Below are 12,213 nucleotides of genomic sequence, written 5' to 3' on the forward strand. Positions count from 1 at the left end.
GAGGGCAGACGCATATATAAATGCCTGTAGGTATAGCCGCTTGCGGCGGGGTAGGTTTGCGCTAGGCGATCCGCCTAGCAATCCGCCTAGTAATCCTCCTAGCAATCTACCCGGAAATCCTCCTAACGATCCTCTACTACCGCTACCTAGTAACTTCGATCCGGATAATTCCCCTTGTAACCCGACGTAGGGTTAGCCTTTGCCCTTTCCGCTATTAGACTTATAGGGTCTGCTATAGGAAGGTAAGAAGCAACGCCGGAAACACCGTCGGTATAGGGATAATCCGAGTAAAAATAGATCTTTATCTAATAGTAAGGATTCGGACGACTCCGATTAATCCTCGTCGGATAACGATAGTTCCTTAGATAGTAGTTATTATAGACACGCCCGCTATCGTAGATACTATTAGCATTATCGGGACTACGTCGTAGAAGCGCTAGTTTCTAAAGCGAGTTATGTCTAGGGGCACTACGCCCGCCCCTAGCGGCTACGGTTCGATCTAGCGTATCTTAGGTTCTTCGATCCCCTACTTAGCGTTACGGATTATAGCGAGGGAGACTACGCCTTAGTCGGGAACAAGATAATATACCGTTCGGTATATACTTTTATCGAAGCGGCTAAGGATTATACTTATATCGTAGGGCGAGAGACGGTTCGTCTTAACCTCTCCCTTTACTTTCAAGGGGTAGCGCTTAGTTAGTATTATAGTTACCTTTCTAGCCGTAACCGAGTAAAGCTCCGCGGCGGACACGGTCTAAAACGCTAGGAACGTTGTCTTAGCAAGAAATAGAAGGTCCCTCTAATAAAGGCGATAGATCTCCTCGATAAGTAATACTTCGACCGGTAGGATATCGCTTTAGGGCGTTTAGTAACGGACTTTATTATTAAGACGGTACGACTCGCTAAGGATACCGGTATGCGGAAATCGAACCGGCTCTTAGAAGCTTATCGTCGAATAGATCTGCGCCTCTAATTAAATATAGACGAGCTAAATCGTTATATAAAGGTCGATAAGTAGGTTACGTACTACGAGAAGTAGGCATTAATCTAGGAACATATACTTTCGTCCTCGTCTAATCGTCGCCTAGACGCTACGACTAGGAACATTAGCCGCGCTAGTAAGGCTACCTAGTAGAACCGATACGAAGGGAATGCCTCTTATGCCCTAGCGAGCTTCGCTCTAGTAAGAGCGTCCCCTAACTACTAGAACCGCGATACTAACCGACCGAACCTACTACGCCTTACTAACGCCTATTAGCAGAATCGCCTACCTAGCGCCCCTTAGTAGAATCGCCTGCCGCCGGTAGGAAATAGTAAAGGACCGTCGAAGGGTAGTAGCCCTATCTTCCTTTCGAAAGACCTAAAGCGAGTCGATTCGCGCCTATTTAATCGATAGAATAGAAAGCGCAACGATCGAGCTCGTAAGTAGGCTAACTTTGCCGATAATAGTAAGAGAGTAGGCGATACTATAAATAATACTAACTAAGCCGACGACGGCTATCGGGAGGATAGTTAGGAGAATAATCGGAGAACCGACGCGGATAATTATAGCTATTTTAGTAACGCCGGAGAAGACGCCGACTACTTTACCGACCTATACGACTCCGATCCGGGCTTAGGAGCTTACTTTACGAGCGTAGGCGATCGCTCGCTATTAGCGTTAAACTCGGTGCTATAGGCTAAAGCGTCCCTACTAGCGGCGATCTAACTATTTGCCTCTACGAAGCATGCTTACAAGGTCTATAGGCGGCGATTTAAGTTAGGCAACCTTCTATACTAGTATGTTCGTAAGGAGCACGTAGGGGCGACGACGCCTTCTACTATTATCGAACGCATATCGGCAAACCCGGAAGTAATTCAGTCGAAGGCGCCCCCGTTAGCTTAGTAAGGTTACGCATTCCGGAATTAGTAATATATAACTTTCCCTCTTCGGTTGTTACTATCCGGTACGTCTATATAGGTCTACCTAGATACCGGCTATACGCTTACTATTGCGGAAAAAGACTTCGTTTTAAGCTATTACCCGGACGTAGAGGTACGTAAGCTACGCGAACCGATCGAAATCGGCGGCATTACCGGCGCGTATCGCTCCGAGGAATACGTCGTATTAGATATATTTGTCCTAGTAGCGAAGACGGACGGTGCAGTCTCCCTAGTACGAATAACTCGCGAGGTTTACCTAGTTCCTAAACTAAAGGCAAAAATCCTAGTTAGTATAGATACGATTACCCTAGAGGGAATAAAAATCGATATTCCCGTACGGACGGTTACCGTAGCTAGTTAGGACAACGCCCGCTTTAAAGTAGCCGTTAAGCGTAAGAAAGGGAAGTCGGTCTAGCGCCCTATAAGGCTAGCGGAGGACGTAACATTAGCGCCGCGTACGGTCGCCCTCGCTCTAGTTAAGTACGGCGGCGACCTCCCTAAGGGCCGGGATTTTATTCTTAACGCCGGTTTCTTAGTCTAGCTAACTAGCAATATATAGGGATTGTCGTTACAAGCTCCGCTATTAGTAACGGCGTATAATTAGGTCGTAGACGCTAATTTTTCTTATATATATATTCGTAACGATGCGACGACTCTAGTAACGATTCGAGCCGGACAGCTGCTCGGTTTATTAAGTAATAGGACTATTGCTAGGGCCTACTATATCGACGTAGCCGACTACAGACTAGCGGGATTGAGTCCTAACGCTTTTACGGCTACGCGGGATATGCTAAATACATAGCGGGAATACCGGCACGCGTTAGGCGTAACGATCTACGGTAACGATAACTAGGCAGACTAAATCGCTATAGCGGTCGAGCGGTACCCGGAGCTTTTTACGGATCGCTAAACGGTAGTCGATATTCCCGAGTACGATTACATACCTATCCTAACCGTACTAAATTACCTAGATCTATTGCCGCCCCCCGTATAATTAACCTAGGTAAGAGGGATCGTAAAGTAGTAGATAAGATATATAACGACCTATACCGCTAGGGGAAGATGTAGTATACAACCGAGCCTACGCCCTTCGGCTTTCTAGTGTTTGTCGTATAGAAGCGCGTTGCTAACGGTAAAGGTAGCATAATTAATAAGCCGCGGGCGGTAGTCGATATATACGCCTTAAATAAGGTAACGATCCCCGACAGCTATTAGATACCGCTCTAGGCGGATCTCTTTACACAGTTAGTAGGGTGCTAGTATATTAGCACTATAGACTATCTAACCTTCTTCTACTAATAGGGCGTAAAGCCGGAGGATCGTTACAAATTAACGATTAATACTTATCGTAGCTAGGAATAGTACAAGGTCGCTATTATAGGATATTCGAACAGTGTCCAATTCGTATAGCGGAAGCTAGATTAGATCCTTCGCGACTATCGTAGCTTTGCGCGAGCTTATATCGACGATATCGTAGTGTTTTCGAAGACGTTGCCGGAGCATCTCGATTATCTAGAAGCGGTCTTCTAGAGATTAGACGCCGTAAGGATTAGCATTAGTCCGAAGAAGACTTTCTTAGGCTTCCCCTCTGCGACCCTTTTAGGCTAGCACGTTAGCGGCCTTAGTCTAGCTACGAGTAAGGAGAAAATCGCGGCGATTACCTTACTTTAGTTCCCGGAAAACGTATAGAAGTTAGAGTATTATCTCGGTCTAACTAATTAGTTGCGGCAACATATCCTATACTACGCGCAGATAGCGGCGCCTCTATAGGCGGAGAAGACGCGCTTATTAAAAGGGGCGCTAGTTACTAGTAATAGTCGTCGCCGGTACGTCGCCGTTACGACGCTAGGTAAAAACGATTAGTACTGCGACGAGCTAGTAAAAGCGTTTCGCTTGTTATAGTCGATGTTCTACGAGCCCTCCTTCCTATACTATTTCGACCCTAACTGTCGCTTATACGCTAATATAGATTCCTCTAAAGAGTTTAGCTATAGCGCGGTGCTCTACTATGTCGATAGGGACCTAGACCCTATTCTGTCTAAGGGAAAGGCGTAGTTGTTTCCTTATTACAAGGTTTAGCCTATTTTGTTCTTAAGCCGAGGCCTAACTTAGGCGGAGATACGATATTAGCTAATAGAGCTCGAATACTCGGGAATCGTATAGATAGTAAAGAAGGTAGGCTATTTAATGTATACTTTATCGAGGCCGACGACTATCTTTATAGACTACTATACCGCGGTCGGTCTTACTAACTCGGTGTTAATAACTACGACTACCGATATAGGTAAGCAGAACCTAAAATTAGTAAGGGTATCGATGTTCCTTTCCTAATATCGAGTCGATATAGTTTACCGTCTAGGGCGGATATACCTAGTTCTAGACGCCCTTAGTCGACTTCTAGGGGATACGGAGTCGCCTAAGCTAACGCCGGACGAGGAGAACTTAGACCCGCTCTCTTACTATACCGACGCTACGCCCTCTTCGGCCGATCTAGAGGAAGTAGCCTACTTCTATACGATATTAGTAGAGCTAGATCCGGATTTCCGACGTCGGTTAAACCGAGCGTACGATAACGACGAATATTAGTCTAGGGTTTTGCGACTAGTTCGATAAGCGTAGGCGCGGAATGCTTTAAAGCGTCTCTATTCGGAGGGAGCTAATATACCTTCGGTAACGAAAACGCTAGTTCGGTATAAGGGTAGCAAAAATCCGGACCTATTCGTAGGTAATAAGTTTAATAGTCCGCTAAGCATTCGATTCTTCGAGAGGGACGGCCTCTTATATTTCCGTAACTAATCTTTAGGGCGCGAGCGACTCTATATCCCTCGAGCCTTAATAGGCGAGATCTTCGAGTAGGCTTACGATAACCGTTGCTACTAAGGCTTTTAGCGCGTCTTCGACCGCATTTAAGCTTCCTTCTTTATATATCGACTCGCTCGCTACCTTCGCCTCTATTTAGATTATTGTTACTAGTATCTCCTTTTACGTACCCCCCGATACGCTCCTTACGGCGAACTTTACCCGATCTAGAATGCGGAGGGCCTATACTATACTATAACGATAGATCTCGTAACCGCCTTGCCGGTTACGACCGATAGATTTAATACACTATATACAATTACTTGTAAGACGTCTAAGCAGGTAGCAGTCGTCCTAGGTAAAGAGGACTAGAAGGCCTACGACTAGGGTATCGCTCTAATCGATAGGCTTTGCTTAATAGATATAAGTATGCCGGCAGTGCTTATCGCTAATCGTAATCCTCGCTAGCTAAGCGACTTCTTTAAGGGCGTTTTCTCGCGCCTACGTACGAAGCTAGCTACGTCTACGGCCTACTATCCTCAAACCGATAGTTAATCCGAGCGAACTAACTAAACGGTCGAGACGGCGATTCGTTACTAGTTAGCGGATTATCCTAGCGAGGATTGGACGACGTTTATCCTATAGCTATAGGCTACGCTTAACAACTCCCGTAATACGACTACCGGTTAGTCGCCGAACGAGGTTGCTACGGGCGTAAGGACGAATCTCGACTCGCTCGATGTACTATACGACTATCCGTATAATAGGGCGGTAGCGTATAGCCGTATCTAGAAGGAAGTCTAGGACGCGATTGCTTAGGCGAACGTAAAAATAAAAGAACAGTATAATAGCAAGCATAAGCCCCTGTTCCTTAAGCTAGGTAACTGTATTATACTTCGCCTATACCGTAGTTACGAAGTGCTAGGTTAGTCGTACAAGTTTGGCTACCGTTTTAAAAGGCCTTTTACGGTTTTCGAGAAGGTCGGACGACTAGCCTACCGTCTCGAGTTGCCGCTATTAATACGTATCTATCCGGTAATATCGGTTTCGCAGTTAGAAAAAGCTCCTAAAGACCTAGATCCTTTTAAGAGAACTATTAATTATAAGCCCCCGCCCGTCGTAGCTAAGGATAGTCTAGGTTCTAGCGACGAGGGCGACTCTTACGAAATCGAGCGCTTTCTTAGGTAACGGACCGTCGTCCGAAGAGGCTAGCCCGTTCTCTAATACCTAGTAAAGTAGAAAGGGTATAGGAGCGCCTATAATATATAGTATAATATCGACGACTTAACGGGCGCGGACGATCTACGTAAAATCTACGATAACGTATACCCTCTAGAGGAGGCACCGCTATCCCGTACCCTCCGTAAGGTAGTAAAGCGGACGAGAGCTCGCTAGCCTTTTTTAGAAGTTGCTAGCTCCGCCGATAAAGGCGAGGCCGGACAATCCCTCGCGGTTCGTCGTAAATCGATACGACTCCGCGGCGCGACTCCTCCTTCGGAGTCGTAATCCGCCTAGGCGTACCCTTATATCGTTATCGTAACTACGTTACTTAGGCAACCGTTATACGTAGACGCGGGCTATCCCTTATTTAGTATCGATCTTTCCGGACGATAAGAGAGCTTTCTATTAATTACCGACGACAATTAGAAACGGCCCTCGAGCGCAATAACCGCGTCCGTCGCGGGGAACGTAAAGTAGCAGCTTTTCGGCAAAAATTTCTATAGTACCGATCGCGACGTAAGCGCTTAAACGTTACATTATACGAGGCGGAGTTATAGCGCGCGTCTCGCTTATACTATAAGGCCGATACGCTCGACCTCCTCTAAGGAGCGATAGCTAAGGAATATCGTAGAAGCGAGGATCGAGACCCTTAGGATACCGCGATAGGGAATAGTAAGATTAACGCTCCTCGCGGGGAACCGCTACTATTAGACGGTCTAGGATCGGCCGGATAGTCCTTATTTGTTACCGGCTCGACGCCTACGCCTAAGCTAGAGAGTAAGGCAAGTAATAAGGATATAGTATTAGATACTACGGTTAAGAATTATACGGCCGCGCCTAAGCTAGAGGACCTAACGGACGAGGCGAATATAGTATTAGATACTACGGTCGAGAGTCGTACGGCCGCGCCGGAGCTAGAGAATATAATAGATAAGGAGGATACGGTATTAGACGAAACGGTCGAGAATCGTATAGCCGCGCTAGAGCCTAGGGCCGTAACGAGTAGAGAGGATGTAGCCTTAGATACCCCGATCGAGATTCCTACGCTCGCGGCTAAGCTTAAGAATATAACGAACGGAAAGGATATAGCGCCTAGCGCTACGGTCGAGATACGTACGGCTACGCCTAAGCTAGAGGATATAGAGAACTCGATAAAGGATTCGGTAGGCAGAGAAGACGCAATAGCGGATTAGATCGGCGAGTATCGTAGGGAGATAGATAACGCTACGCTTAACCCGCAATAAACGTGTCTAGAGGAATACGGTATTAACCTAGCGTAGACGTTAGAGAGCTTTACGATCCTCGCTACGGTAAAAGGCAATCTTCGATAGACCTTTCGTAAGGCGCTATCGCTTATTTCTACTAACAGTAGTTTAAGCACCGGCGAGGTTTAGGCGGTATTAAGCTACGCTACTAAGAATAGACATATACGGCCTTTCCTAATATTTACCGAGGACGGATTAGATATAGAATTATACTACGTATTAACGGACTCCGGCCGACAACTGTTATAGCGATACGCACCGTTGTTCTTAGGCCGTAGTCGCATTAACGATACGCTAATAGCGAGCTTAGCACCGTTACCCCCGGCTAATAATATAGACGGATCCGATTTCGACTTACTCGAGGTAATAGCTCGCCTACAATCGTAGGGGACGCCGGGTAGCGAGTTTAGTACTATATAGCGTTAGACTATTACTAGCCTGTCGATAGTGCTTCCGAATCTAGACTGTCCGCTCTCTAATATTAGACGATTTTCCTTTCTAAAATATTACGTACTAGCGGTTATCGCGGCAGTTAATCTAGATTACGTTTTCGATAGGAAGTCGTTTATATAGGCGGTTACGGCGCTTACTACGAAGAAGAAATAGTTAGCGGAGCTAGCGAAGGCGTTGCTAGGCGAGGGCCGATAGACGGGCCGAGCGCTCTATAAGGCTATAGCCGACTACTTTATCGATAACGACGACCCTCCGCCGCACTATTTAAGTAAATAGGAGTTTGTTTAGAAGGGTAAAGCGTTATAGGTCGAGATCCTAGAGGCCGAGAAGCTATAGGACATCGTACCGGGCTTCTTTACCCTTTACCGAGACGCCGCTACCTACGCGTCTAGTAGCCCGGCTAACGGTACGGAAAGCGGCCCGATTGATCCCGTTAGCGCGCAGCCTCTTAATGCGCCTTCGGCTTTAGAATCGGTACTACCGTTAATAATACCCGCAAATCGACCGGCTTTACTAGAATTACTATCTCCGCTAGCGCGCATACTTCCTAATTTACCGCTACTATAGGTAACCGCCTCCCTAACGCAGGCGCCGAGTAACGGCTCGCTATAAGCGCCCGTACTAGCTCCTCCTAAGCTCCTAGCTACTCCGATCGAGTCGGTTTTTAAGGAACCTCCGGTCCTATCCCTTAAAGAACTCAAGTTCGAGCGGTAGCGGCTTCGAGGCTAGCGCGCGCGCTAGACTTTAATTAATAAGCGTCTCCTTCGCGCTAACGAGACGCCCGAACAAGCTACAATCCGGTAGTACGTAGAGTACGAGGACTGTAATAAGAAAGTCGATACGCTAATCGCCGCTAATCCTATAGAGCGTAATAAGAATAGAGACGTACGCTTTATCTAGGCCGCGAAGCTCGTACGTAACGCGTACGCTAAGGACGCTAACGGTCGGCTGCCTAATCTCTTTCGCCTACGCCTATATAAGCGAATAGTCGAACACTATTTAGTAAGGCTTTAGCATTACCTATATTATCTACACCTTATAGCTAGCGATCGGCGCTTCTAGATTCTACGCGAATTGCATTAGTATATAGGCAAGCTAGTTACCGATTTTGAAAACCTACTCTTTACGTAACCGTACTCCTTCTAAATCGTAAACGACGATCTCGCTCGTAAATACTCTATCTTTAGGACCGACCTCTACTCGGACGGTTACGATACGTAGTAGGAGATTTACGCGATACGCTTTAGCGAGTACGTAGCGCTTATAACGGCGGGCGAATTAAAGGAGCTTCCTAACCTAGCTAACCTCGATACGAATTTTCTGCTAACTATTACTTTCTACTACGCAAAGTTGTAGCACCGACTCCTAGTAAACATTACCCGCTTACGCGAGAACTTCCTCGGCTTAAGTACCTATACCGGCGACTTACGATTCTAGCTAGCACCGTCTCCAATCTGTAATAGAGCCGTCGGTCTTATAGTACGCGCTATCTTACACTTCCTATAGACGGTCGACCTCGTATAAGAGTAGTTCTACCGCTTCGTCCTAAAAGAACATCGCGATAGTATTATAGTAGGCGGTTACCCGGTCCTATATAAGCGTAGCGAGAACGGTAAGGATGTCTCCTACCGCGATTACGGTAAGGAATACTAAAAGACGGGCAAGCGACCTATTAGTAAACACGTCGGAGCGACTAAGTATTATAAGATCGACCTAACTACCTACGGCGAAGTCTAATTCTTGTAGATAGTAGCTACCGGACGACTCTTAATAGTACGCCTGCCTCTACTAGACTCCTAGCTTAAGGACTACACCGTTTAGCTACTACTAATCGGTATAGAGCTTAGTGCCTAGTTGGCTATACAGCTCTATAAGTAGTATAAGTCCTCCCTAAACTCTAGTAGTCTGCCCTACCTACACCGTCGCAACCTAGGTCGCCTAGCTATTACCTAGGACGTCGTCGCTTACACCTAGCGGTATGTTATAGTCCGTAACGCCTATACGCTCCGCGGCGAGGGCTATATATCCGCCCTCTGTACTAATAAGGCGCTTACGGACACGAAGGCTACTAATACGTCGCGTATAGAACAGTACGCTTAGCTTACAGGTAGCGGTCGCTACTAGAACGGTACCTACGCCGCTAATAAGGGCAAAGGCATGCCTCTACTGCTCTTTAACCGTTAGTGCCCGGTAGACTTCGGCCTAGTCTGCTAGCTAACGTAGATCGATCCGGTATACGCCTTATCTACCTTTATCGCCTATATCTAGACGCTTAAGGACGGCGCTATCCCTAATAGATTGTAGCCCGCGCTAACGCTATAGTTCTATAAGTTGCCGTAGACGGCCGCTACCGATCTAGTCTTCGATCCTTTAGGCGTCTAGGAGCGTATTATATAGGGCAATACTATTTTTAAGTACGATAAGATAGTAACGAATAAGAATTACTAGTAGTACAACATCGACTATACTTAGGATCCTATAGGCGTATTCCTAGTACCGTTACCCGACTACTCGCTAGACGAGACCGACCTTACTAACGCGCGCCTCTTTAGTAAAATTATCCCTCCTAAGCTCGCGACTCGGGCTAAGCCGCAACCTCCGGCCGTTGCCCCGCTAACTAAGGCGATCTAGCTAAATTCCTCGCGCGTATTACTATTAACTAAGTTAAACACTCGCTAGAAGCTAACCGCTAGCCCGTTCTTAGCGCCTCGCCTACCGTCGAAGATGCCGCTACCGTCTAACCTATTCTCTACGCCTACGAAGGCTCTAGTTGCGGCTTAGCTACTACCGCCTAACAATACGGTTACGTAGCTATAGTACAAGCTCCTATCGCTTCCGATACGCTTGCTACCTTTGCCCGCCCTATAAGAGAACACTATAGGCGCCTACGGACAATACTAATACAATGTAACGGCAATTAGTATACGTACGCTTAACTTACAAGCTCTCTACTATATACGCTAGTCCGAGTTAGCAGCAACCGAGGTGCACTAGCTTTAATAGATGCTAGCTAAGGTATAGATCCGCGAAGCAACTAAGCGCTAGATAGCCTAGTAGTGTCGTCTTTCCGCTACGGTCTTAAAGGAGTCGCTTACGCTATCGCTAACCTATTTTTACTACGATTTCTTACGCGTCGCGCCGTAATAGGCAATCCCTATACTATACCTAATCTACGAGGACGCTTTTAAGCTACTCGGCGGCGTATAAGGCAATACTACTAAGGATAAGATCGCGAAGCTTAACGTATAGATAGCCGACTACTTTAAGCTATACGGTACTATATACGACGCCGACACGCTGCTATTGCTAGGTACCGACTTCCCTAATATCCCTATCGATTAGTTAGACCGCGCTGCTACTATAGCGGACGCAGTTAATACCTCGCTGTCCGATAATAAGACTATAAAGACCGTCGCGCCGCAGCCGCAGCTAAAGGCGGTTTAGACTATACCGACTAGCTTACGCGACGCCCTTCGTAACCGTCGTAACAAGTAGGCATAAAACCGACGCAGTTATTACTAGAGAGACACGATTCTACACCTAGTATTACCGTTCTAGCATACTGTTTAGGCTTAGCCTTTATACGACGCTATTACGCTCTTTTGCCTTAAACCTTCCTACGGTACGGCCTGCTAAGGACCTTTGTTTTAGGACACTATAGACAGTGCCGACCTTTTTTATAGGGGGGGAGGCTGTTACGATATAATACTATTGCATATACGATAGCAGGCAGCGGTCACTATCGACCGCTACGGTCGCTATTACTACTAATAGTAGGACTATTATATAGATAGCTTGCCTCGCGGCACCTTAGAGAATGTATTAACTTTTATACCGTACAACCGTTACGATACCTTCGTACTATAACCGTATGCCTAGTAGTACGCGTCGATTATATTATTTATAGGGGCCGGATTGTCGTATGCTAGGGGATCTAGCGTATCGTATACTTAATCTGCCGCTCGGTTAAGATCCGCTACGAGCCTACTTAGGGCGTCCGGTATTCTATAAAGGCGTCTTAGGCGGTAGTATACCTTAAGCTTAGGGTACTAAGAGAGGTACTAACTAGCCTATACTAGACGGAGGTTAAGCTTGTCCGTAGACGCAGTTGTCGCTAGGCTCGCTACCGTAGTAATACCTAGGGCCGCTATATAGTTAGAAAACACATATACCGGCTTACGTGCGGCCTATAGGATTATCCGTACCTTGCGTACCGTCTAGACTAGTCCGCCGACCTCGAGCTTAGTAGCTAGGTACCGCTTCTCTACGTCCGTAAGGGCTTTACTAAGGTATATAATAACCTGTACCTTATCCGCCGGGAAGCGTACGGCCTTGCTATTCTCGATAGTCGGCTCTAGGTTACCCTTAACGTAGTATACTACTACCGCGAATCCTCCTACGTAGGTATCTAGGTCGATATATATAGGGCGATTAGGGTCCGCGTAATAGGAGAACTTAACATCGCGGTACATCTGTCTTAGGATGTTAAAGGCCTTATACTCGGTTTCTAGTACCTTATCTACGTCGAAGGCTAGGGTCCTTATAGCGTAGC

The sequence above is a fragment of the Pseudocercospora fijiensis genome, assembly GCF_000340215.1.
Source record: "Pseudocercospora fijiensis CIRAD86 unplaced genomic scaffold MYCFIscaffold_10, whole genome shotgun sequence".
Lineage (NCBI taxonomy): Eukaryota > Fungi > Ascomycota > Dothideomycetes > Mycosphaerellales > Mycosphaerellaceae > Pseudocercospora > Pseudocercospora fijiensis.